Genomic DNA, 24,469 nt, shown 5'->3' with positions numbered 1-24,469 from the left:
GATGCTCACTTCTGGGGCAATCTGTTCTAGAGACGGGGTGAATGTTGATTTAGGCGCCAGTCCTGAACGATTAATATCAAAAACCGCAGTTTCTGTGTTGGAAAAAAAACATTTTAGACGAATTTTTCGGAAGAAAGACATCAAATCATTGAAAAGCTCAAATTTGTTAAGGCCCGAATGTGGTACAAACGATAGTCCTTTTGATAGGAGAGAATAGGATGCTTGGCTAATAATACAGGTACTTAAGTTAAAGATAGGGATATCTTTCATTGTCTCCAATACCGAGCGTTCCGGGTTTCTAGGTATTGGTTCTGGTTTGCTGGTTGATGGCCACAAAATGGTGTCTGGTATTGTACACGGGGTTGGTACTGTTCTTGATATTGTTGTGGAGGTTGGTACTGTTGTTGGTAATGTGACTGATATCGAGGGCGCCAACTGCCTCTGCTCTGATTTCGTCTCCCTAAAAAAGGGCGATAACCTTGATTATACCGTGGGCCATAACTGTTACCTCTATTAACAGATGGCGATATTATGCCCTCATTGTCAGAGTCTGATGTGTCCAAAAAGGTGGTGACCTTTTTGAAAAATGGTTTATACTGTTGTTGATAAGAATTTACATCAGATCCAGACAGATCAGATTGGGAATAATAGCCATCTGTAAGATATGGATATATGTATTCTTTGTTAAAATTCCTCACATCCTTTTTAAGCTTGTCTGTTTTACGTTTCAAAAGGTAATCGTTATAAGAACTTAATTCCGCATCCAGTTCCTCAAGTTTCTTTTTAGCATCCTCAATCGCTGTTGTGGATTTGATTTTATTCTCTAGTTCTGTTATTTCATTGAGTAGCTGTAAGAGTATTTCCTTAGCCGTCTCGACTATGAGCATCATCAGATCCCTCGAGCATCGATTGGCAATGAGGGACCATTTTTCTAAAAATTCTTTAATTTGGACAAACAGGCCTGGGACGCTCTTAATCTGTAATCCAGTTGGAATGATTCCAGCCCGTAGATATTCTAACATAAATTGGCCATGAAGTTCAATCCTTTTAGTTTTCTTTTTAAGTGATAACAGCTTTTGAAGATCATCATTGTGGTTAGGGTTGGACATGGATCTGTTATCAAAATTAATGGCGGTTCCAACCATAGATACAAAGTCATCATCAGAAAACCCGAAGGTTTTCAGATTAGACATGTTGGTATAAAAAGTGGCAAGATTTACCTGCAGAATAGGTGCAAGCAAGTAGACATGGGTGAAGAGACTTTCAAAGAAGACCTAAATAAACAACAAAAAGTGTATATTAAACCAAATTTGTCTATAAACTAGATTCTTAATATTGGAAAAATATATCAATTATTGACAAACCACATATAACACAACATTTTAGTAACAAGACATAGGTACTAATCCGCAACTAAATACAAATGACTCACAGACCAAAGAATTCTTTAAGATAAACATATGACTCCCCTCATAGACAGGCTATGAGATTTACTGTTTGGGAAGAAGGGGACCCCTACTTGACTAATAGACTTGCTATGTGTAGGGAGAAGAGCTATTTAGGAAAATAATTATAGCAAGTGAATGTGAATAGCTAGGTGTATAACAAGGAAGAAAGAAGAAAAACTATCCATAGATTATCGATAGAATATGTGAAAATAAGAATATTTTCTTGCACACACAGATATTTGGTTAGAAAAAATATATATTTAATATTAATCTTTTCATTTTTTATCCATCATACATTTTTGTTACTTTTTTACATACAATATATATTGTTTGAACAATTTATATAAACAAATTAGCTATAAAGTTGATCGAAGCAATGCGGTAGATGAACAACAAGCAATGCGGTAGATGGAACACTACGCGCGTTTCGGCTATACAGCCTTCGTCAGGAGACCGTCTATTGCTTTAAGCTGTGTGAGATATATAAACAACATATATTGCAATGGTTACTTTTTTGTCAATATATACACCTAGATTATAAATATTTAAACTCTTTTTTTTACCATTTTCTAAACAACTATAGTACAGCTATATAAATATATACATATAATACATAAAATACAAATGTTACGGTTAGTGCCACAATCAATTTTTTAACACAAAGAAAGAAGACATAAGAGAAATCATCATATTATCTAATTATTTAAGGCATACATTAATACATAATTTATCAAATTATATAAAAAACAGGAGAGAGAGAACAATGACAATTTACTACATCAAACAGGCACATAATGAACAACCAATCAATGATAAATTCATTAATTATATCATATCCAAATCTAATTGAAAGTCTCAAAAACCCCTGTCCAAACCAAGCACATAGCGACCAATAGTGCAGTGTCATTTTACTCACTTATTTAATTAGAGAGTAGGGCTTTTAGATGGAGCTTCAAATCTGGTGGAATCCGATAGAAAAGTCGAATAGAGCAAGTTCAGGGAAGGCTTACTTCATAGGTGGTAGAAAAAGATATGTAAAGAGATAAGGATGATTAGATTAGGTAAAGATACCCAGTGGTGTGTCTGATAGCGGACAAAGCTAGGGGCAATGTAAGTCAGGAAATATACTCACTATTAATTGAATCTTCATTGCCAACGATGATCCTATATTCATACTGATCTCTATTACATAAAAATCTCCCAGCAGCTTTCCAATGTATAATGTCAGCAAAGATAAAAATCAGTACTGAAAATACCAAAAGAAAGGAAAAGATGAAAAGAAGTAAAACCGAATACTAAAATAATTACTATGATGAGGATATTTCGCTTCATGTGAAAAGTCACAGTAATATCTATAAGTCTACTTACATAAAAGAAACTCCCAATACGTTTCAGTTTGCTAAGAGACTCAGAAGCGACAAACAATCGAATAAGGATGCGATGGTTGGTATAGAGAAACAGGAATGCATCAAGTTGGGATCTTCAAACCTAAAGCAAATTAATAAATAATTCGGTAGATAAGTGAAAACCGTATCGACACAGCCGTCTATTAGTTAAGGTTTAGGGGCAAACTGTGTACTGGGCGGACGTAACTTAGAAATGTTTGTGAGCCAGTATATACCTATCATTGATGTGATGCAAGGCTCTGTACCGGCAGCCGTCCAACTAGGGTTCTTTTTATTGGCGAAGGGCAAGATAATGCAAATATTGCCACCTAAATTATAAACCAAGAAACAAATTAGTAAATGAAAATTGTGAAGACTCCGTCATCTAGTAGTGTAGGTTTAAGAGCAGACTATATGTTGGGCAGACGTACCTGAAAGATATTTTTAACCCAATATATACATGTCACTGGTGTGATGCAAGGCTCTGTATCGGCAGCCGTACAATTACGGTGCTTTTTTATTATTGGCGAGAAGCAGGATAATGCAAATATAATCGCCTGAGTTCGAAAGCCTAGAACCGAATTAAATGTATACGTAAATAAATGTAATAAAGGTCTGTCTCTGTTCTGATGATATAGCCAACCTCTATGCTAAGTAAACTTACCTCAAATTGATACCGGATCGATATACAAACGGCTCTGCCTGATGTAGGAGGAATTCTCTACTAAGAGGTGAGTATATATTATCTTTCTATATAGGCGTCTACGTTTAATTAGCGCGCCAAAACAGCAGAATAGCCATAGAGTCCGGAAGGGTAAACTGTCTCCACTCGACTGGATACATGAAAATAGAAAACGGACACAAAACATCACGTAAAGATGGTATAGACGTTAATTAATAGATAGAGTAAAGAAGAATACATACAATACGGCCCACAGAAGGATCAGGTAGGGTCGAGGGGGCATTAGATAAATATAAGTGTAGAATACACAGAGCCACTGTAAGAGTCTCCAAATAGCGGTAAGCATACAGCTCACTACAGCCAGGATCAAATCAGACTAATATTTTGTAAAAGAACGACGCCATATTAGTGTGGAACAAGACCAAGTTCAATGTGGAAAAATAGTTATAATAATGTACAACCACATACGGCCAAGTAAAGCAATGTGTTTATTACCGACTATCGAGAAAAATTGGTAGCGTCTATAAGAAAGGGACGAGATATTTATCAAAAACTACAGTGAACATTACTAGACCCGATAGTTCAAGGAAGCCTAAACGGCGATATAAAATAAAAATAAAAATAAAATAAGATAAGTATAAAAATAAAAATAATAGTAAAAGTAAAAATAAAAATAAAAAATAAAAATAAAAATAACAATAACAGCCTGTAATGATAGAAAGATAGGCTAGCATGAATGATATAGTCAAACTTCAAGAAAGCCTGGAAGGCGATATAAATAGAGGTAGAACTAGAAGCCTAGTGTGGTAGAAAGGTAGGCCAGCATGAATAATATGACCATGACGATATCTATACAAGGCTAGGGCCTATAATCAGATGATAGCCTGGTCCCAGGGTATTTCCAAATTTAGGCCCTTTAAGACTGTATAAAATAGAAATAGACATAGAATACTATTTTGATAGAAAGGTAAGCCAGCATGAATAATATGACCATGACGATACATATACAGGGCTAAGGCCTATAATCAGATGATAGCCTGATCCCAGGGTATTTCCAAATTCAGGCCCTTTAAGACTGTATCGAGATAGAATATCCAAAAGACTTCAAGTTTCTTTCTGATTTTTTCCGGGCAAAGTCCTTCTTTATTGATGATTTTTTCCAAAATGAACCAACGAATATTATCCGCATTATGGTTATTCTCTAGATAATACGAAACCATAGGGGAGGTAATTTTTTTGTTTCTTATTGCAGATCTATGTTCGGTCAATCTGGTGTTAAGAGATCTGGACGTCTCACCCACATAGCCTTTGTTGCATGGACATATTAATAAGTAGATGATGTTTTTGGTTTTACAATTGTTCATACCCTTAACTATGATACTTCGTTCGTTGAAAAGGAGTTCTTTAGATTCGATTGCAAAAGGGCACACTATACATGTACCACATTTGTAGTTGCCCTGAGTAGGTAGCATGTCAACAATACTTCTCTGAATTGGCTTTTTCTTAATGGGCATGCGAGATCTTACAATGAGATCTTTGAGATTTTTTTTTTTTCGGTAGGCAAAAAGGTTTTTTTTCTACTGTATCAGCTTTAGTTTTGTTAATGTTGAGTAGATACCAATTGGAGCAAATAATTTGCCGGATCTGCTCATTCAAAAGTGAATGTCGTGTTACAAATACCAAATTTGCTTCTTTTTTTCGACTATTGTCTTGTAGCAGGTGCTGGCGATCATAAAACCTAGCACGTTTGTAGGATTCTCGTATTGTTCTGTGAGGATAACCTCTATCGAGTAACTTCCTTTTCATTTCAGTTGCTTTTATATCATAATCCTCAACTTTAGTGCAGTTGCGCCTGAGGTGCAAAAACTGGCCAAAGGGGATGCTGCTTTTCTGTTTAGTTGGATGAAAGCTTTGGTAATGCAGCAACGTATTGCGAGCAGTGGGTTTTACAAACAGATCCACATATAGCTGGCCAGAGTCATGCTTGATAAGGATGTCCAGAAACTCTACATGGGTGTTGCTAATATGGGATGAAAATTTGAGATTTGGGTCACAGAGGTTCAACCACGCAATGAATTCAGCTAAAGTGTCTTCATTGTCATCCCATATGAACACAATATCATCTATATACCGAGACCAGTGTAATATAGATTCGAAGAAGGGTGCTACTTCGTTAAAAATGAATTGTTGTTCAAATTTCGACATATAGATGTTGGCTATTGTGGGGGCGCAAGATGCGCCCATACTTACTCCTTTTATTTGTCTATATAGTTCTCCTTGAAACTCAAAGGTGTTTTCGTGGAGGATGATTTTGAGGCAATTGATGATGAACTCTTTATTACATTCGATATCATAAAGATCAATAAACCAATCAACTGCTTCAATAGCTCCATCACATGGTATGTTTATATATAGACTTTCCACATCTAATGTGACAAGCCATTGTCTATTAGAATTGAACGGAGTGCCTTCCATGAGATTGATTATTTGGCGAGTATCTAGAACATATCCAGGAATTTTGTGTATAGATGGTCGTAATATTGCATCTAAATATTTGGAAATAGGCTCAGTGATGGATCCAATAGTGGTAACAATTGGCCGAAAAGGGGGGTCCACCTCATTCTTGTGTACCTTTGGAGTGCCATAAAGACTGGCCATTCTGGGATTGTTTATATTCAAATAATTGAACTCTTTTTCACAGATGTGACCATGTTGTAATGCTTTTGCAGTTAATTTATAGATTTTATTCTTAACTGTTTGGGTAGGATTCCTCGTTATTTTGATGTAAAACCTATTGTCCATCAGCATATCTTTAATTTTGTCAGTATATTTAGCTGTATCTAGTATAGCTATCCGTCCTTCCTTATCACAGCTTTTAATCGTTATTTCAGGGGAGTTTTTTAACAAATTGAGAGCTTCGTATTCTTCAACTGAGATGTTATAGGGAGTTTTAGGAACATATCTGGTAGCAGTAGTGAGTTTGTTAAACACTACTTGCTCAAAGATGCTCACTTCTGGGGCAATCTGTTCTAGAGACGGGGTGAATGTTGATTTAGGCGCCAGTCCTGAACGATTAATATCAAAAACCGCAGTTTCTGTGTTGGAAAAAAAACATTTTAGACGAATTTTTCGGAAGAAAGACATCAAATCATTGAAAAGCTCAAATTTGTTAAGGCCCGAATGTGGTACAAACGATAGTCCTTTTGATAGGAGAGAATAGGATGCTTGGCTAATAATACAGGTACTTAAGTTAAAGATAGGGATATCTTTCATTGTCTCCAATACCGAGCGTTCCGGGTTTCTAGGTATTGGTTCTGGTTTGCTGGTTGATGGCCACGAAATGGTGTCTGGTATTGTACACGGGGTTGGTACTGTTCTTGATATTGTTGTGGAGGTTGGTACTGTTGTTGGTAATGTGACTGATATCGAGGGCGCCAACTGCCTCTGCTCTCGTCTCCCTAAAAAAGGGCGATAACCTTGATTATACCGTGGGCCATAACTGTTACCTCTATTAACAGATGGCGATATTATGCCCTCATTGTCAGAGTCTGATGTGTCCAAAAAGGTGGTGACCTTTTTGAAAAATGGTTTATACTGTTGTTGATAAGAATTTACATCAGATCCAGACAGATCAGATTGGGAATAATAGCCATCTGTAAGATATGGATATATGTATTCTTTGTTAAAATTCCTCACATCCTTTTTAAGCTTGTCTGTTTTACGTTTCAAAAGGTAATCGTTATAAGAACTTAATTCAGCATCCAGTTCCTCAAGTTTCTTTTTAGCATCCTCAATCGCTGTTGTGGATTTGATTTTATTCTCTAGTTCTGTTATTTCATTGAGTAGCTGTAAGAGTATTTCCTTAGCCGTCTCGACTATGAGCATCATCAGATCCCTCGAGCATCGATTGGCAATGAGGGACCATTTTTCTAAAAATTCTTTAATTTGGACAAACAGGCCTGGGACGCTCTTAATCTGTAATCCAGTTGGAATGATTCCAGCCCGTAGATATTCTAACATAAATTGGCCATGAAGTTCAATCCTTTTAGTTTTCTTTTTAAGTGATAACAGCTTTTGAAGATCATCATTGTGGTTAGGGTTGGACATGGATCTGTTATCAAAATTAATGGCGGTTCCAACCATAGATACAAAGTCATCATCAGAAAACCCGAAGGTTTTCAGATTAGACATGTTGGTATAAAAAGTGGCAAGATTTACCTGCAGAATAGGTGCAAGCAAGTAGACAAGGGTGAAGAGACTTTCAAAGAAGACCTAAATAAACAACAAAAAGTGTATATTAAACCAAATTTGTCTATAAACTAGATTCTTAATATTGGAAAAATATATCAATTATTGACAAACCACATATAACACAACATTTTAGTAACAAGACATAGGTACTAATCCGCAACTAAATACAAATGACTCACAGACCAAAGAATTCTTTAAGATAAACATATGACTCCCCTCATAGACAGGCTATGAGATTTACTGTTTGGGAAGAAGGGGACCCCTACTTGACTAATAGACTTGCTATGTGTAGGGAGAAGAGCTATTTAGGAAAATAATTATAGCAAGTGAATGTGAATAGCTAGGTGTATAACAAGGAAGAAAGAAGAAAAACTATCCATAGATTATCGATAGAATATGTGAAAATAAGAATATTTTCTTGCACACACAGATATTTGGTTAGAAAAAATATATATTTAATATTAATCTTTTCATTTTTTATCCATCATACATTTTTGTTACTTTTTTACATACAATATATATTGTTTGAACAATTTATATAAACAAATTAGCTATAAAGTTGATCGAAGCAATGCGGTAGATGAAGAACAAGCAATGCGGTAGATGGAACACTACGTGCGTTTCGGCTATACAGCCTTCGTCAGGAGACCGTCTATTGCTTTAAGCTGTGTGAGATATATAAACAACATATATTGCAATGGTTACTTTTTTGTCAATATATACACCTAGATTATAAATATTTAAACTCTTTTTTTTACCATTTTCTAAACAACTATAGTACAGCTATATAAATATATACATATAATACATAAAATACAAATGTTACGGTTAGTGCCACAATCAATTTTTTAACACAAAGAAAGAAGACATAAGAGAAATCATCATATTATCTAATTATTTAAGGCATACATTAATACATAATTTATCAAATTATATAAAAAACAGGAGAGAGAGAACAATGACAATTTACTACATCAAACAGGCACATAATGAACAACCAATCAATGATAAATTCATTAATTATATCATATCCAAATCTAATTGAAAGTCTCAAAAACCCCTGTCCAAACCAAGCACATAGCGACCAATAGTGCAGTGTCATTTTACTCACTTATTTAATTAGAGAGTAGGGCTTTTAGATGGAGCTTCAAATCTGGTGGAATCCGATAGAAAAGTCGAATAGAGCAAGTTCAGGGAAGGCTTACTTCATAGGTGGTAGAAAAAGATATGTAAAGAGATAAGGATGATTAGATTAGGTAAAGATACCCAGTGGTGTGTCTGATAGCGGACAAAGCTAGGGGCAATGTAAGTCAGGAAATATACTCACTATTAATTGAATCTTCATTGCCAACGATGATCCTATATTCATACTGATCTCTATTACATAAAAATCTCCCAGCAGCTTTCCAATGTATAATGTCAGCAAAGATAAAAATCAGTACTGAAAATACCAAAAGAAAGGAAAAGATGAAAAGAAGTAAAACCGAATACTAAAATAATTACTATGATGAGGATATTTCGCTTCATGTGAAAAGCCACAGTAATATCTATAAGTCTACTTACATAAAAGAAACTCCCAATACGTTTCAGTTTGCTAAGAGACTCAGAAGCGACAAACAATCGAATAAGGATGCGATGGTTGGTATAGAGAAACAGGAATGCATCAAGTTGGGATCTTCAAACCTAAAGCAAATTAATAAATAATTCGGTAGATAAGTGAAAACCGTATCGACACAGCCGTCTATTAGTTAAGGTTTAGGGGCAAACTGTGTACTGGGCGGACGTAACTTAGAAATGTTTGTGAGCCAGTATATACCTATCATTGATGTGATGCAAGGCTCTGTACCGGCAGCCGTCCAACTAGGGTTCTTTTTATTGGCGAAGGGCAAGATAATGCAAATATGGCCACCTAAATTATAAACCAAGAAACAAATTAGTAAATGAAAATTGTGAAGACTCCGTCATCTAGTAGTGTAGGTTTAAGAGCAGACTATATGTTGGGCAGACGTACCTGAAAGATATTTTTAACCCAATATATACATGTCACTGGTGTGATGCAAGGCTCTGTATCGGCAGCCGTACAATTACGGTGCTTTTTTATTATTGGCGAGAAGCAGGATAATGCAAATATAATCGCCTGAGTTCGAAAGCCTAGAACCGAATTAAATGTATACGTAAATAAATGTAATAAAGGTCTGTCTCTGTTCTGATGATATAGCCAACCTCTATGCTAAGTAAACTTACCTCAAATTGATACCGGATCGATATACAAACGGCTCTGCCTGATGTAGGAGGAATTCTCTACTAAGAGGTGAGTATATATTATCTTTCTATATAGGCGTCTACGTTTAATTAGCGCGCCAAAACAGCAGAATAGCCATAGAGTCCGGAAGGGTAAACTGTCTCCACTCGACTGGATACATGAAAATAGAAAACGGACACAAAACATCACGTAAAGATGGTATAGACGTTAATTAATAGATAGAGTAAAGAAGAATACATACAATACGGCCCACAGAAGGATCAGGTAGGGTCGAGGGGGCATTAGATAAATATAAGTGTAGAATACACAGAGCCACTGTAAGAGTCTCCAAATAGCGGTAAGCATACAGCTCACTACAGCCAGGATCAAATCAGACTAATATTTTGTAAAAGAACGACGCCATATTAGTGTGGAACAAGACCAAGTTCAATGTGGAAAAATAGTTATAATAATGTACAACCACATACGGCCAAGTAAAGCAATGTGTTTATTACCGACTATCGAGAAAAATTGGTAGCGTCTATAAGAAAGGGACGAGATATTTATCAAAAACTACAGTGAACATTACTAGACCCGATAGTTCAAGGAAGCCTAAACGGCGATATAAAATAAAAATAAAAATAAAATAAGATATGTATAAAAATAAAAATAATAGTAAAAGTAAAAATAAAAATAAAAAATAAAAATAAAAATAACAATAACAGCCTGTAATGATAGAAAGATAGGCTAGCATGAATGATATAGTCAAACTTCAAGAAAGCCTGGAAGGCGATATAAATAGAGGTAGAACTAGAAGCCTAGTGTGGTAGAAAGGTAGGCCAGCATGAATAATATGACCATGACGATATCTATACAAGGCTAGGGCCTATATTCAGATGATAGCCTGGTCCCAGGGTATTTCCAAATTTAGGCCCTTTAAGACTGTATAAAATAGAAATAGACATAGAATACTATTTTGATAGAAAGGTAAGCCAGCATGAATAATATGACCATGACGATACATATACAGGGCTAAGGCCTATAATCAGATGATAGCCTGATCCCAGGGTATTTCCAAATTCAGGCCCTTTAAGACTGTATCGAGATAGAATATCCAAAAGACTTCAAGTTTCTTTCTGATTTTTTCCGGGCAAAGTCCTTCTTTATTGATGATTTTTTCCAAAATGAACCAACGAATATTATCCGCATTATGGTTATTCTCTAGATAATACGAAACCATAGGGGAGGTAATTTTTTTGTTTCTTATTGCAGATCTATGTTCGGTCAATCTGGTGTTAAGAGATCTGGACGTCTCACCCACATAGCCTTTGTTGCATGGACATATTAATAAGTAGATGATGTTTTTGGTTTTACAATTGTTCATACCCTTAACTATGATACTTCGTTCGTTGAAAAGGAGTTCTTTAGATTCGATTGCAAAAGGGCACACTATACATGTACCACATTTGTAGTTGCCCTGAGTAGGTAGCATGTCAACAATACTTCTCTGAATTGGCTTTTTCTTAATGGGCATGCGAGATCTTACAATGAGATCTTTGAGATTTTTTTTTTTTCGGTAGGCAAAAAGGTTTTTTTTCTACTGTATCAGCTTTAGTTTTGTTAATGTTGAGTAGATACCAATTGGAGCAAATAATTTGCCGGATCTGCTCATTCAAAAGTGAATGTCGTGTTACAAATACCAAATTTGCTTCTTTTTTTCGACTATTGTCTTGTAGCAGGTGCTGGCGATCATAAAACCTAGCACGTTTGTAGGATTCTCGTATTGTTCTGTGAGGATAACCTCTATCGAGGAACTTCCTTTTCATTTCAGTTGCTTTTATATCATAATCCTCAACTTTAGTGCAGTTGAGCCTGAGGCGCAAAAACTGGCCAAAGGGGATGCTGCTTTTCTGTTTAGTTGGATGAAAGCTTTGGTAATGCAGCAACGTATTGCGAGCAGTGGGTTTTACAAACAGATCCACATATAGCTGGCCAGAGTCATGCTTGATAAGGATGTCCAGAAACTCTACATGGGTGTTGCTAATATGGGATGAAAATTTGAGATTTGGGTCACAGAGGTTCAACCACGCAATGAATTCAGCCAAAGTGTCTTCATTGTCATCCCATATGAACACAATATCATCTATATACCGAGACCAGTGTAATATAGATTCGAAGAAGGGTGCTACTTCGTTAAAAATGAATTGTTGTTCAAATTTCGACATATAGATGTTGGCTATTGTGGGGGCGCAAGATGCGCCCATACTTACTCCTTTTATTTGTCTATATAGTTCTCCTTGAAACTCAAAGGTGTTTTCGTGGAGGATGATTTTGAGGCACTTGATGATGAACTCTTTATTACATTCGATATCATAAAGATCAATAAACCAATCAACTGCTTCAATAGCTCCATCACATGGTATGTTTATATATAGACTTTCCACATCTAATGTGACAAGCCATTGTCTATTAGAATTGAACGGAGTGCCTTCCATGAGATTGATTATTTGGCGAGTATCTAGAACATATCCAGGAATTTTGTGTATAGATGGTCGTAATATTGCATCTAAATATTTGGAAATAGACTCAGTGATGGATCCAATAGTGGTAACAATTGGCCGAAAAGGGGGGTCCACCTCATTCTTGTGTACCTTTGGAGTGCCATAAAGACTGGCCATTCTGGGATTGTTTATATTCAAATAATTGAACTCTTTTTCACAGATGTGACCATGTTGTAATGCTTTTGCAGTTAATTTATAGATTTTATTCTTAACTGTTTGGGTAGGATTCCTCGTTATTTTGATGTAAAACCTATTGTCCATCAGCATATCTTTAATTTTGTCAGTATATTTAGCTGTATCTAGTATAGCTATCCCTCCTCCCTTATCACAGCTTTTAATCGTTATTTCAGGGGAGTTTTTTAACAAATTGAGAGCTTCGTATTCTTCAACTGAGATGTTATAGGGAGTTTTAGGAACATATCTGGTAGCAGTAGTGAGTTTGTTAAACACTACTTGCTCAAAGATGCTCGCTTCTGGGGCAATCTGTTCTAGAGTCAGGGTGAATGTTGATTTAGGCGCCAGTCCTGAACGATTAATATCAAAAACCGCAGTTTCTGTGTTGGAAAAAAAACATTTTAGACAAATTTTTCGGAAGAAAGACATCAAATCATTGAAAAGCTCAAATTTGTTAAGGCCCGAATGTGGTACAAACGATAGTCCTTTTGATAGGAGAGAATAGGATGCTTGGCTAATAATACAGGTACTTAAGTTAAAGATAGGGATATCTTTCATTGTCTCCAATACCGAGCGTTCCGGGTTTCTAGGTATTGGTTCTGGTTTGCTGGTTGATGGCCACAAAATGGTGTCTGGTATTGTACACGGGGTTGGTACTGTTCTTGATATTGTTGTGGAGGTTGGTACTGTTGTTGGTAATGTGACTGATATCGAGGGCGCCAACTGCCTCTGCTCTGATTTCGTCTCCCTAAAAAAGGGCGATAACCTTGATTATACCGTGGGCCATAACTGTTACCTCTATTAACAGATGGCGATATTATGCCCTCATTGTCAGAGTCTGATGTGTCCAAAAAGGTGGTGACCTTTTTGAAAAATGGTTTATACTGTTGTTGATAAGAATTTACATCAGATCCAGACAGATCAGATTGGGAATAATAGCCATCTGTAAGATATGGATATATGTATTCTTTGTTAAAATTCCTCACATCCTTTTTAGGCTTGTCTGTTTTACGTTTCAAAAGGTAATCGTTATAAGAACTTAATTCAGCATCCAGTTCCTCAAGTTTCTTTTTAGCATCCTCAATCGCTGTTGTGGATTTGATTTTATTCTCTAGTTCTGTTATTTCATTGAGTAGCTGTAAGAGTATTTCCTTAGCCGTCTCGACTATGAGCATCATCAGATCCCTCGAGCATCGATTGTCAATGAGGGACCATTTTTCTAAAAATTCTTTAATTTGGACAAACAGGCCTGGGACGCTCTTAATCTGTAATCCAGTTGGAATGATTCCAGCCCGTAGATATTCTAACATAAATTGGCCATGAAGTTCAATCCTTTTAGTTTTCTTTTTAAGTGATAACAGCTTTTGAAGATCATCATTGTGGTTAGGGTTGGACATGGATCTGTTATCAAAATTAATGGCGGTTCCAACCATAGATACAAAGTCATCATCAGAAAACCCGAAGGTTTTCAGATTAGACATGTTGGTATAAAAAGTGGCAAGATTTACCTGCAGAATAGGTGCAAGCAAGTAGACAAGGGTGAAGAGACTTTCAAAGAAGACCTAAATAAACAACAAAAAGTGTATATTAAACCAAATTTGTCTATAAACTAGATTCTTAATATTGGAAAAATATATCAATTATTGACAAACCACATATAACACAACATTTTAGTAACAAGACATAGGTACTAATCCGCAACTAAATACAAATGACTCACAGACCAAAGAATTCTTTAAGATAAACATATGACTCCCCTCATAGACAGGCTATGAGATTTACTGTTTGGGAAGAAGGGGACCCCTACTTGACTAATAGACTTGCTATGTGTAGGGAGAAGAGCTATTTAGGAAAATAATTATAGCAAGTGAATGTGAATAGCTAGGTGTATAACAAGGAAGAAAGAAGAAAAACTATCCATAGATTATCGATAGAATATGTGAAAATAAGAATATTTTCTTGCACACACAGATATTTGGTTAGAAAAAATATATATTTAATATTAATCTTTTCATTTTTTATCCATCATACATTTTTGTTACTTTTTTACATACAATATATATTGTTTGAACAATTTATATAAACAAATTAGCTATAAAGTTGATCGAAGCAATGCGGTAGATGAACAACAAGCAATGCGGTAGATGGAACACTACGCGCGTTTCGGCTATACAGCCTTCGTCAGGAGACCGTCTATTGCTTTAAGCTGTGTGAGATATATAAACAACATATATTGCAATGGTTACTTTTTTGTCAATATATACACCTAGATTATAAATATTTAAACTCTTTTTTTTACCATTTTCTAAACAACTATAGTACAGCTATATAAATATATACATATAATACATAAAATACAAATGTTACGGTTAGTGCCACAATCAATTTTTTAACACAAAGAAAGAAGACATAGGAGAAATCATCATATTATCTAATTATTTAAGGCATACATTAATACATAATTTATCAAATTATATAAAAAACAGGAGAGAGAGAACAATGACAATTTACTACATCAAACAGGCACATAATGAACAACCAATCAATGATAAATTCATTAATTATATCATATCCAAATCTAATTGAAAGTCTCAAAAACCCCTGTCCAAACCAAGCACATAGCGACCAATAGTGCAGTGTCATTTTACTCACTTATTTAATTAGAGAGTAGGGCTTTTAGATGGAGCTTCAAATCTGGTGGAATCCGATAGAAAAGTCGAATAGAGCAAGTTCAGGGAAGGCTTACTTCATAGGTGGTAGAAAAAGATATGTAAAGAGATAAGGATGATTAGATTAGGTAAAGATACCCAGTGGTGTGTCTGATAGCGGACAAAGCTAGGGGCAATGTAAGTCAGGAAATATACTCACTATTAATTGAATCTTCATTGCCAACGATGATCCTATATTCATACTGATCTCTATTACATAAAAATCTCCCAGCAGCTTTCCAATGTATAATGTCAGCAAAGATAAAAATCAGTACTGAAAATACCAAAAGAAAGGAAAAGATGAAAAGAAGTAAAACCGAATACTAAAATAATTACTATGATGAGGATATTTCGCTTCATGTGAAAAGTCACAGTAATATCTATAAGTCTACTTACATAAAAGAAACTCCCAATACGTTTCAGTTTGCTAAGAGACTCAGAAGCGACAAACAATCGAATAAGGATGCGATGGTTGGTATAGAGAAACAGGAATGCATCAAGTTGGGATCTTCAAACCTAAAGCAAATTAATAAATAATTCGGTAGATAAGTGAAAACCGTATCGACACAGCCGTCTATTAGTTAAGGTTTAGGGGCAAACTGTGTACTGGGCGGACGTAACTTAGAAATGTTTGTGAGCCAGTATATACCTATCATTGATGTGATGCAAGGCTCTGTACCGGCAGCCGTCCAACTAGGGTTCTTTTTATTGGCGAAGGGCAAGATAATGCAAATATTGCCACCTAAATTATAAACCAAGAAACAAATTAGTAAATGAAAATTGTGAAGACTCCGTCATCTAGTAGTGTAGGTTTAAGAGCAGACTATATGTTGGGCAGACGTACCTGAAAGATATTTTTAACCCAATATATACATGTCACTGGTGTGATGCAAGGCTCTGTATCGGCAGCCGTACAATTACGGTGCTTTTTAGGTCTCGCCTGACCCAGCGCATGCGCTGGTCTGGCGAGACTTATTGAGAGGGCTCCAAAAAGTGCTACCAGGCCAGCCTAGAGCTACAGTGCATGTGCGCGGGCACGCGCGTCGCACTTCTCCGCAATTACTTTCACTTTCGCGGCCGCACGGCCGCTTTGATGTTTGATCGCGATCACTTTCGCGGCCGCACGGCCGCTTGTTTAATCAGTCTTGTGCCTTAATAATGCATCACGGTCATGAACAGTAGTATTGTCACTCATATAGAGATTCTTGTGATTCTTTTCTTAAGTAGGCCTTTTTTTGGGACTCAGTGACTTGCCATATGTTGCAATTTACATCATGTGGTTGGATGCCCCCGTTTTTCAAACCCTTCTGTTAAAACGTTTGCATTTGTGATTACTGCATAGTGATGTAGAGATACCCACATAGCGCCTCAATGTAGCCTAAAGTTGTTGCAGCACATGGTAAGACTTGAAGGTTTTGGAACACATTACATTATCACCATTTACATTACACAAGTCCACCTTAATTATTTTCTTCATAGGCACCTCTCTTGGCAAAGATTCCATTCAGTGAGTGTGCTCCGCTCTGCTGGTCGTGATCCTATTCATTTATGACTGTGCACCCTGGCACATGATGGATTTGGTTGCAGGGTTTTAAAATATCATAAATAACCTATGGCTTTGCTATTAAGACAGTGTGTTAAATAACACGTGTGTGGCCAGATTTCAGCCTGTTTCAAACCTTGTGAGAGTGCGAGCGGTTCTGTGAAAGAATGAAATGCGACGTGTCACTGGGGTGAGAGTTAGCAGTGTGCCTTTCTCGGCCAGCACAGGCTCACGCTGAGGGTGGTCATCCCAGCTCCCAGTTCAAGCAAATCTCCAGGTGTTTTCGCCGCTGTGTGAAAAGCTGGGCAATGCTTTGTTTAACTGGTGCTTGTAAAGAAAACTGACATGGAGCTGATTGAGGTCCTATTAGCAGCTCTGGTATGCGAGGCTTTGAAGTAAAAAAGAAAGGACAAGCACCACCTCACCCTACTGGCCACGTGCAGCTCTGTGTAAACTTCCAGCGAGCTGTCATACACATCAAAGAAGCCTAGACATTTCTTATAGTCCTTAGCTCTGAGGCTCTGTCAATCTCTAAGCCAGCAGGGTGACCCCCTGAGTTAAATGCTCGTTGCTGAAACATGCGGAGATTTACAACTCAAAAGTACACAACGCTAACTAAAAATGAGTTGTTATTGTAAAGATAGCAGATTACATTCTAGCCAGGCTGGTAAAGTCATTTCCGTTTCCTGATCTGGTTCACAGAACTCCCATTCCCACTCGTATCCATGTCTAGTGATAAAACCTGCCCATAACCAGGGCCACTGGAATAATGTTATTACTCTGGCTGCAGTGTTTTTTGCATGATAATAGATTTGCCACATAATCCATCATCTGCTGCATATTCTGCTGATTTTAACAAAAAACAAATATTTCTATCTCAAATAGTTCAAAATGTACTAAAAACAAAAACAGCAGCTTGTACTGTCGCACAGTGGGAAGCCATTTGCAAAGGATAAGTGGGCAGATTTCTGCTGCTTATTGCTACATTTGGGAGTTAGACTGGTACTAGCAAGGTGTAACCAATTCCCAGAAGTGTTAACAAGTGTAAAAAGAATTAAGTATAACTTTCCGAAAATGTGCCGCGTTATGCCGCATAATTTGACATTTTTTGCAGAATAATTTGCTCAACCCTGCCACATAATTTTGCCTCTCCTGCCACATAATTTGAGTGGCCCTTCCCATAACACTGTGGATTTCACACACTCACTTTCAGCCTGGAATAGCCTTTCATTATATATGTTCAGTGTCCTCAGACTTGTGTCATTTACTAGTATCGTTGCTGTAACCATTTTTAGAATGGGGGTGATGGCCGTTGACATCTACAGATTTAAGTTGCTTGATTGTACCTTCCATTTTTCAGACATATATATTGAGATATTTGTATTTAACTCTGTAAAGGAAGCACTTTTGTATGAATATTAGAAAACCTCTGAAATCGTGTGGCCTTCTCCTTTCAGCTGTATCACAGTAAGAGTATCAGTCAGTAGATAGAATTGCAATATATGCTAACCATGAGTTCAGATAAAAGGATAGCAAACACAACTCTCCATGTGAAATAACCATTGGTTAAATCCAATAGGTCTCGTCTATTTGAAATTTATGAACTTTGTCAAGTTGTTTAATTTTTCCTGGCCATGTTCGATACCAGCACAGCTGTTGTGCAGCAAGGCTAAAAGTAAAATAAATAACAATAAAAAAAAAAAGTGCAATGGCAGTCAATGCAGGCTGCATCAGATCAATCGTTTTCCTCTTTTAGACATGCTCTATAGCAGCCACGCAGTTGTGCAACATGTCTTAAACAAGCATTGGCATAGCCAATAGGTCTCGCCTTTGGGACCTTATAAGTGTTTAGCCATGCAACAGTTGCATAACTAAACACTTATAAGGTCCCAAAAGCGAGACCTATTGGCTATGCCAATGCTTGTTTATTATTGGCGAGAAGCAGGATAATGCAAATATAATCGCCTGAGTTCGAAAGCCTAGAACCGAATTAAATGTATACGTAAATAAATGTAATAAAGGTCTGTCTCTGTTCTGATGATATAGCCAACCTCTATGCTAAGTAAACTTACCTCAAATTGATACCGGATCGATATACAAACGGCTCTGCCTGATGTAGGAGGAATTCTCTACTAAGAGGTGAGTATATATTATCTTTCTATATAGGCGTCTACGTTTAATTAGCGCGCCAAAACAGCAGAATAGCCATAGAGTCCGGAAGGGTAAACTGTCTCCACTCGACTGGATACATGAAAATAGAAAACGGACACAAAACATCACGTAAAGATGGTATAGACGTTAATTAATAGATAGAGTAAAGAAGAATACATACAATACGGCCCACAGAAGGATCAGGTAGGGTCGAGGGGGCATTAGATAAATATAAGTGTAGAATACACAGAGCCACTGTAAGAGTCTCCAAATAGCGGTAAGCATACAGCTCACTACAGCCAGGATCAAATCAGACTAATATTTTGTAAAAGAACGACGCCATATTAGTGTGGAACAAGACCAAGTTCAATGTGGAAAAATAGTTATAATAATGTACAACCACATACGGCCAAGTAAAGCAATGTGTTTATTACCGACTATCGAGAAAAATTGGTAGCGTCTATAAGAAAGGGACGAGATATTTATCAAAAACTACAGTGAACATTACTAGACCCGATAGTTCAAGGAAGCCTAAACGGCGATATAAAATAAAAATAAAAATAAAATAAGATAAGTATAAAAATAAAAATAATAGTAAAAGTAAAAATAAAAATAAAAAATAAAAATAAAAATAACAATAACAGCCTGTAATGATAGAAAGATAGGCTAGCATGAATGATATAGTCAAACTTCAAGAAAGCCTGGAAGGCGATATAAATAGAGGTAGAACTAGAAGCCTAGTGTGGTAGAAAGGTAGGCCAGCATGAATAATATGACCATGACGATATCTATACAAGGCAAGGGCCTATAATCAGATGATAGCCTGGTCCCAGGGTATTTCCAAATTTAGGCCCTTTAAGACTGTATAAAATAGAAATAGACATAGAATACTATTTTGATAGAAAGGTAAGCCAGCATGAATAATATGACCATGACGATACATATACAGGGCTAAGGCCTATAATCAGATGATAGCCTGATCCCAGGGTATTTCCAAATTCAGGCCCTTTAAGACTGTATCGAGATAGAATATCCAAAAGACTTCACGTTTCTTTCTGATTTTTTCCGGGCAAAGTCCTTCTTTATTGATGATTTTTTCCAAAATGAACCAACGAATATTATCCGCATTATGGTTATTCTCTAGATAATACGAAACCATAGGGGAGGTAATTTTTTTGTTTCTTATTGCAGATCTATGTTCGGTCAATCTGGTGTTAAGAGATCTGGACGTCTCACCCACATAGCCTTTGTTGCATGGACATATTAATAAGTAGATGATGTTTTTGGTTTTACAATTGTTCATACCCTTAACTATGATACTTCGTTCGTTGAAAAGGAGTTCTTTAGATTCGATTGCAAAAGGGCACACTATACATGTACCACATTTGTAGTTGCCCTGAGTAGGTAGCATGTCAACAATACTTCTCTGAATTGGCTTTTTCTTAATGGGCATGCGAGATCTTACAATGAGATCTTTGAGATTTTTTTTTTTTCGGTAGGCAAAAAGGTTTTTTTTCTACTGTATCAGCTTTAGTTTTGTTAATGTTGAGTAGATACCAATTGGAGCAAATAATTTGCCGGATCTGCTCATTCAAAAGTGAATGTCGTGTTACAAATACCAAATTTGCTTCTTTTTTTCGACTATTGTCTTGTAGCAGGTGCTGGCGATCATAAAACCTAGCACGTTTGTAGGATTCTCGTATTGTTCTGTGAGGATAACCTCTATCGAGGAACTTCCTTTTCATTTCAGTTGCTTTTATATCATAATCCTCAACTTTAGTGCAGTTGCGCCTGAGGCGCAAAAACTGGCCAAAGGGGATGCTGCTTTTCTATTTAGTTGGATGAAAGCTTTGGTAATGCAGCAACGTATTGCGAGCAGTGGGTTTTACAAACAGATCCACATATAGCTGGCCAGAGTCATGCTTGATAAGGATGTCCAGAAACTTTACATGGGTGTTGCTAATATGGGATGAAAATTTGAGATTTGGGTCACAGAGGTTCAACCACGCAATGAATTCAGCCAAAGTGTCTTCATTGTCATCCCATATGAACACAATATCATCTATATACCGAGACCAGTGTAATATAGATTCGAAGAAGGGTGCTACTTCGTTAAAAATGAATTGTTGTTCAAATTTCGACATATAGATGTTGGCTATTGTGGGGGCGCAAGATGCGCCCATACTTACTCCTTTTATTTGTCTATATAGTTCTCCTTGAAACTCAAAGGTGTTTTCGTGGAGGATGATTTTGAGGCACTTGATGATGAACTCTTTATTACATTCGATATCATAAAGATCAATAAACCAATCAACTGCTTCAATAGCTCCATCACATGGTATGTTTGTATATAGACTTTCCACATCTAATGTGACAAGCCATTGTCTATTAGAATTGAACGGAGTGCCTTCCATGAGATTGATTATTTGGCGAGTATCTAGAACATATCCAGGAATTTTGTGTATAGATGGTCGTAATATTGCATCTAAATATTTGGAAATAGGCTCAGTGATGGATCCAATAGTGGTAACAATTGGCCGAAAAGGGGGGTCCACCTCATTCTTGTGTACATTTGGAGTGCCATAAAGACTGGCCATTCTGGGATTGTTTATATTCAAATAATTGAACTCTTTTTCACAGATGTGACCATGTTGTAATGCTTTTGCAGTTAATTTATAGATTTTATTCTTAACTGTTTGGGTAGGATTCCTCGTTATTTTGATGTAAAACCTATTGTCCATCAGCATATCTTTAATTTTGTCAGTATATTTTGCTGTATCTAGTATAGCTATCCCTCCTCCCTTATCACAGCTTTTAATCGTTATTTCAGGGGAGTTTTTTAACAAATTGAGAGCTTCGTATTCTTCAACTGAGATGTTATAGGGAGTTTTAGGAACATATCTGGTAGCAGTAGTGAGTTTGTTAAACACTACTTGCTCAAAGATGCTCACTTCTGGGGCAATCTGTTCTAGAGACGGGGTGAATGTTGATTTAGGCGCCAGTCCTGAACGATTAATATCAAAAACCGCAGTTTCTGTGTTGGAAAAAAAACATTTTAGACGAATTTTTCGGAAGAAAGACATCAAATCATTGAAAAGCTCAAATTTGTTAAGGCCCGAATGTGGTACAAACGATAGTCCTTTTGATAGGAGAGAATAGGATGCTTGGCTAATAATACAGGTACTTAAGTTAAAGATAGGGATATCTTTCATTGTCTCCAATACCGAGCGTTCCGGGTTTCTAGGTATTGGTTCTGGTTTGCTGGTTGATGGCCACAAAATGGTGTCTGGTATTGTACACGGGGTTGGTACTGTTCTTGATATTGTTGTGGAGGTTGGTACTGTTGTTGGTAATGTGACTGATATCGAGGGCGCCAACTGCCTCTGCTCTGATTTCGTCTCCCTAAAAAAGGGCGATAACCTTGATTATACCGTGGGCCATAACTGTTACCTCTATTAACAGATGGCGATATTATGCCCTCATTGTCAGAGTCTGATGTGTCCAAAAAGGTGGTGACCTTTTTGAAAAATGGTTTATACTGTTGTTGATAAGAATTTACATCAGATCCAGACAGATCAGATTGGGAATAATAGCCATCTGTAAGATATGGATATATGTATTCTTTGTTAAAATTCCTCACATCCTTTTTAAGCTTGTCTGTTTTACGTTTCAAAAGGTAATCGTTATAAGAACTTAATTCCGCATCCAGTTCCTCAAGTTTCTTTTTAGCATCCTCAATCGCTGTTGTGGATTTGATTTTATTCTCTAGTTCTGTTATTTCATTGAGTAGCTGTAAGAGTATTTCCTTAGCCGTCTCGACTATGAGCATCATCAGATCCCTCGAGCATCGATTGGCAATGAGGGACCATTTTTCTAAAAATTCTTTAATTTGGACAAACAGGCCTGGGACGCTCTTAATCTGTAATCCAGTTGGAATGATTCCAGCCCGTAGATATTCTAACATAAATTGGCCATGAAGTTCAATCCTTTTAGTTTTCTTTTTAAGTGATAACAGCTTTTGAAGATCATCATTGTGGTTAGGGTTGGACATGGATCTGTTATCAAAATTAATGGCGGTTCCAACCATAGATACAAAGTCATCATCAGAAAACCCGAAGGTTTTCAGATTAGACATGTTGGTATAAAAAGTGGCAAGATTTACCTGCAGAATAGGTGCAAGCAAGTAGACATGGGTGAAGAGACTTTCAAAGAAGACCTAAATAAACAACAAAAAGTGTATATTAAACCAAATTTGTCTATAAACTAGATTCTTAATATTGGAAAAATATATCAATTATTGACAAACCACATATAACACAACATTTTAGTAACAAGACATAGGTACTAATCCGCAACTAAATACAAATGACTCACAGACCAAAGAATTCTTTAAGATAAACATATGACTCCCCTCATAGACAGGCTATGAGATTTACTGTTTGGGAAGAAGGGGACCCCTACTTGACTAATAGACTTGCTATGTGTAGGGAGAAGAGCTATTTAGGAAAATAATTATAGCAAGTGAATGTGAATAGCTAGGTGTATAACAAGGAAGAAAGAAGAAAAACTATCCATAGATTATCGATAGAATATGTGAAAATAAGAATATTTTCTTGCACACACAGATATTTGGTTAGAAAAAATATATATTTAATATTAATCTTTTCATTTTTTATCCATCATACATTTTTGTTACTTTTTTACATACAATATATATTGTTTGAACAATTTATATAAACAAATTAGCTATAAAGTTGATCGAAGCAATGCGGTAGATGAACAACAAGCAATGCGGTAGATGGAACACTACGCGCGTTTCGGCTATACAGCCTTCGTCAGGAGACCGTCTATTGCTTTAAGCTGTGTGAGATATATAAACAACATATATTGCAATGGTTACTTTTTTGTCAATATATACACCTAGATTATAAATATTTAAACTCTTTTTTTTACCATTTTCTAAACAACTATAGTACAGCTATATAAATATATACATATAATACATAAAATACAAATGTTACGGTTAGTGCCACAATCAATTTTTTAACACAAAGAAAGAAGACATAAGAGAAATCATCATATTATCTAATTATTTAAGGCATACATTAATACATAATTTATCAAATTATATAAAAAACAGGAGAGAGAGAACAATGACAATTTACTACATCAAACAGGCACATAATGAACAACCAATCAATGATAAATTCATTAATTATATCATATCCAAATCTAATTGAAAGTCTCAAAAACCCCTGTCCAAACCAAGCACATAGCGACCAATAGTGCAGTGTCATTTTACTCACTTATTTAATTAGAGAGTA

Source organism: Triturus cristatus, chromosome 2_1 (assembly GCF_964204655.1).
Source record: "Triturus cristatus chromosome 2_1, aTriCri1.1, whole genome shotgun sequence".
NCBI lineage: Eukaryota > Metazoa > Chordata > Amphibia > Caudata > Salamandridae > Triturus > Triturus cristatus.
Note: the sequence above shows the minus strand (reverse complement) of the source record.